Source organism: Acomys russatus, chromosome 2, assembly GCF_903995435.1.
Source record: "Acomys russatus chromosome 2, mAcoRus1.1, whole genome shotgun sequence".
NCBI classification, from domain to species: Eukaryota; Metazoa; Chordata; class Mammalia; order Rodentia; family Muridae; genus Acomys; species Acomys russatus.
The window spans coordinates 65,014,371-65,019,236 of record NC_067138.1 but is presented as its reverse complement, the minus strand read 5'-3'; the positions used below and the strand labels follow the sequence as shown (position 1 = coordinate 65,019,236).

The 4,866-nt window shown below is 41.8% G+C and overlaps 1 non-coding gene across 1 annotated transcript; it reads right to left on the bottom strand.

Moving 5' to 3' along the window:
- Positions 1–4,400: 4,400 nt before the first annotated feature.
- Positions 4,401–4,507, bottom strand: LOC127208149 (U6 spliceosomal RNA). The gene has a single exon (XR_007833069.1). It is a non-coding gene; the product is annotated as a U6 spliceosomal RNA (small nuclear RNA).
- Positions 4,508–4,866: the final 359 nt, after the last annotated feature.

Here is a 4,866-nt window from a genome sequence, read left to right as displayed (position 1 = left end):
AAAGAAAGAGTCATAATGACTTAAGATGGATTCCATCCAATGACTAGGGTTCTTATGAGAAAGTCATGTGAGAACACAGAGAGGAGACGATGTAGAGACACAGAGGAAAAAATTGGATAGAGAGAGAGGGAGAGGGAGAAGAAGGAGGGAGGGAGGGAGGAAGGGAGGGAGGGAGGGAGGAGAGAGAGAGAGAGAGAGAGAGAGAGAGAGAGAGAGAGAGAGAGAGAGAGGGAGAGAATATCACTGCCTTCATTTTTTAGACTTCTGGTGTTCCAGAACAGTGAGAGAATATGTTTATTGTTTTTTGTCATACCTTGTGGTAATTTGTTATAATAGCCTGAACACATGAACACTGTGAGAAACTACTTTTTTTTCCAGACTCTCTCTTTCTTTGTCCTTAATGGGGCTTGGTCTTTTTTGCTATCAGAGTTTCTAATCCAGAAAAGATACTCAATTTCTACCATGAAATAAGTGAATGAAAATCACTTGGCTATTTAAGATATGACTGCCAAGGTTGGTCATCACAGCCGCTGTGTGAATGAGTGTACACGGCTTGTCACCATATCTTCAGTGTTGTGTTTGTCTTGGGTAGCATTCTACCTGTGATTTTGTGTTTACTTTTTGATTTATTTATTTTGCCATGCAGATGGCAGAACCTGGGGCCTGTCCAATGCTAGGCAAGCACTCTCCTGACTGAGCTATCCCCCAGCCCGTGCTGTTTGACTCTGTCTCATTTGGTATAGGTGATGGCTTTAACTCATGTCCCTTCTGTCATGGCCTCCTCTGAGTGCTGACATCAACAGGTGTGCTTTCTCTCCATTTAGGGTTCCTTGATGGTACATCTGGGCCCTGCCATATGACCTAATGCAGTGTATCATCCTGGGTCATGCTTCCTTGGGCTGTCCATAACTCTATGGTTTCAGAGGGTGCGCTGAAAAAGACTGTGAGTAGATGAGCTTCGCTGTGGAAAGATACTGTTTCCTACCCAGAATTCTTCTGATGATTATACAAGGAAACAAGCATGAGGGCTTATAAGTGGTTGTTCCTCAGTAGATAAGGTTATGAGAGTGTGAGCCAAATCTGTGCTCTTTATAAAATCCAAAAACATCTGGGTCCACCTGGAAGCTGGAGGGGGTGCACTCACCTGTATTCCTTTTTGCAAGGAGCAGAGCCTCCCTCGTATGAGAACTGATTCGAAATCTAACCATGGCTGTCTTGAGCATTGTAGGTGAGGAAAGCCTTCTTCATTCGCAGTATTTGCTGTCCAGAGTTCTCCCTTAGACCAGCAGTCCTTCTGCAGATTCATGTTGAGGTGCCGGAGACAAAGACAGTGATAAACTATCATAAACACAGCCTCATTACAGATGCCACAACAGTGCTTCCAATTACAGGGACGGGACTCGCCCCCACTTGTGCCTAGGGATGGGATAACTTTAGCCCATGCACACTGTGAAAACCAATTGCTGCTTTGGTGACTCCAGAGCTCTAATGGACTAGCTGCACCTGTGAATGCTAAGAGAGGTATTTCAACATGGTTCCAGAAACAGCCAGGCCACATTCCACAGCTTTGAAAATGGCAGGCACTGTAGGGGTGGGTTTTTTTTTTTTTTTTGGGAGGGGGGAGGTTAGTATGGAAAGGTAGAAAAAGATCCTATGAGAAAGTTAAATACATGTATGGCATATCCCCGCTGGGGCAGCCCTCCCACTTCACCCAAGGAAAAGGGCATGCTAATAGGGCGATATCTACTGAAACATCAGTTTTGTGAAGAATCGTTTGCATTCTGAAGCTGGCTTGGCTTAGGAGCTACACAGCCCGTGCTGCTCGCAGGGAGCCAGGTAACTGTATTCAGCCTGAGGAACCTACAGAGGAAATTTAGAGCAAATGGTTTGAAATAAGAGGGACAATACTTTGTCTGGCAGTCATTGGGTTCCTGTCACTCGGGCCAGGACCACTTTCTCACTTGTGGTAGAACTCTGAAGGGTTTTCCCCTCCTCTTAAATTAAGAGAGCAATAGCCCATGAAAGTGTAATAGTTAACTGTGGCTGTCAATGTGACTGGGTTGAGAATCACCATGAGAACACAGCTCTGGGTGGGTCTATGAAAGTGTTTCTAGAAAAGTTTGACTAAGCAGGGAAGACCCAGGGTATCATAAGTTAGGGACCCACCTGGGGCATGGGTGACGCCGTTTTGTGGGCTAAGCTCTTGCACTTGACACTTGAGCTGAGCATCAGTGTCCATGCCCCTGCTTCCTGACTGCAGATGTAATGTGACCTGCCGCCTCCCACTCCTGCTGACGAGCCTTGCCCACCACAATGGTCTGCATCATCAAACTAGGGGCCAAAATAAAGTTTTTCCTCTTAAGTTTTGTTGTTGTTGTTATTAACAGCAGTGTGAAAAGTAATTAGTAAAAGAAGCACATTTTGTTCAGTTTTTTGATAACAACAACTGATGTCGACAAGACACTGAAGTTGTGCTTGAGGGCTCTTCCATGGTGGAAATCTGGACACCAGTTCCCAGATGGATGCAGCAGCCCTTAATATACCTAAGGCATTTTATTTTGTGTTTAAATGTGTTTATTTATTTTACCTGACACACAGTAATTGTCCCTGTCTCGGGCATACAGTGTGATAGATAATTCAGTACATATGTGCATATAATGATCAGATCAGGCTAGTTAGCATTTTAATTTTAAAACATGTTTGTATGTGAGTTGTGAACTTTCTCTTTTCTATTTTTTTATAGAGTATATAAGAATATAATAAGTTGTTATGTATTCTCATCACAATACAGGTTCTATTGGAGCTGTTTTTCCTATGATTGTATGCAATGTCCTTGCATCATCTTTCTTCTCTGTTCATCTTAGCCTCTAGTGACCTTTGTTATACTTTCCAATTCCAGGAAATCAGTTCTGTAAGCTTGTGCATTACAACGAGAATACATGGCATGTCTGTCCTCTGCTTCTTCCACAAAACATAGTGTTCCTCTTAGATGCCAGGCTTTCATCATTTTACACCCCTGAATAATATTCCATTACATATGCATAGCAGCTTTTCTTTATCCATTCATCCATTTATTTTATTTTATTTTTTATTAATTTATTCATATCACATCTAAATTGTTATCCCATCCCTTGTATCCTCCCGTTCCTCCCTCCTTCCCGCTTTCACCCTATTCCCCTCCTCTATGTCTGTGACTGAGGGGAATCTCCTCTCTCTGTATATGCTCATGGGGTATTAAGTCTCTTCTTGATAGCCTGTTATTCTTCCTCTGAGTGCCACTGGACTTCCCCATCAAGGGGATGTGGTCAAATATGGGAAACCAGAGTTCGTGTGAATGTCAGTCCCGCCTCTCCACTCAACTGTGGACAATGTCCTGTCCATTGGCTAGATCTGGGTAGGGGTTTGATGTTTCCTGCATGTATTGTCCTTGGTTGGTGTCATAGTTTGAGCAGAACCCCTGGGCCCAGATCTGCCCATTATAATGTTCTTCTTGTAGGTTTCTAGGACCCTCTGGATCCTTCTATTTCCCCATTCTCCCATACTTCTCTCACTTAGAGTCCCAATATGATGTCCTCACATCTATCCCAATTTCCTGGTAAGTGAAGACTTTTATGGGACATGCCCCTTGGGCTAGTGTCCAATTATAAGTGAGTATATACCATTTGAGTCTTTCTGCTTCTGGGTTACATTACACATTATGATCCTTTCTAGTTCTATCCATTTGTCCACAAATTTTGGAAATTCCTTGTTTTTAATAATAGTATTCCATAGTGTATATGTACCACAGTTTCTTTATCCATTCTTCTCCTGAGGGACACTTAGGCTGTTTCCATGTTCTGGCTATTATGAATTAGGCCGCTATGAACCTGGTTGAATATATGTCCTTGTTGTGTGCTGGAACTTCTTCTGGGTATATTCCAAGGAATGGAATAGCTAGGTCTTGAGGAAGCCCTATTCCCGGTTTTCTGAGGTAGCACCAGATAGATTTCCAAAGTGGTTGTACTAGTTTGCATTCCCACCAGCAATGAAGGAGTGTTCCTCTTTCTCCATATCCTTGCCAGCATGTGGTGTCACTTGAATATTTGATCTTAGCTATTCTGATGGGTGTAACATGGAATCTCAGAGTCATTTTGATTTGCATTTCCCTGATGACTAAGGACATTGAGAATTTCTTTAAGTGTTTCTCAGCCATTTGACATTCCTCTGTTGAGAATTCTCTCTTTAGTTCTGAGCCCCATTTCTCAATTGGGTTATTTGGTTTGGTGGTGTTTAATTTCTTGAGTTCTTTATATATTTTGGATATTAGACCTTTGTCAAATGTAGAGTTGGTGAAGATCTTTTCCCAGTCTCTAGGCTATCACTTTGTTCTATTGACAATGACTCCTGCCTTACAGAAGCTTAAAAATATGGAATGCTTTACGAATTTGCATATCATCCTTGTGTAGAGGCCATGCTAATCTTCTCTGTATCTTTCCAATTTTAGTATATGTGCTGCAAAAGTGAGCACCGTTCATCCATTTATGAACTCCTGTTTTGAATGTATTTTTATTAGTTTATTCTCTCAAGTATTACATCCTGACAGCAGTTCCCTTCTTTCCCTTCCCACCAGCTCCTCTATCCCTTCCAACCTCCTCCCTCCCCATCCACATAGAATCTTTTTTTAATTTATATATTGGTCATGGCTGGTAGTGTTATAGTAAACAGGGCAGTGCAGATATCTTTTTAATATATGGATTTAATTTTATTTCAATATATACTCAATATTGAATCACATGGGAGTTCTTTCTTCCCTTTTCCTTAAATATTTTAGTTAGTATGCAAATAATGGGTATTTTATTCATACACATCATTGCATTTTTTTTGGTA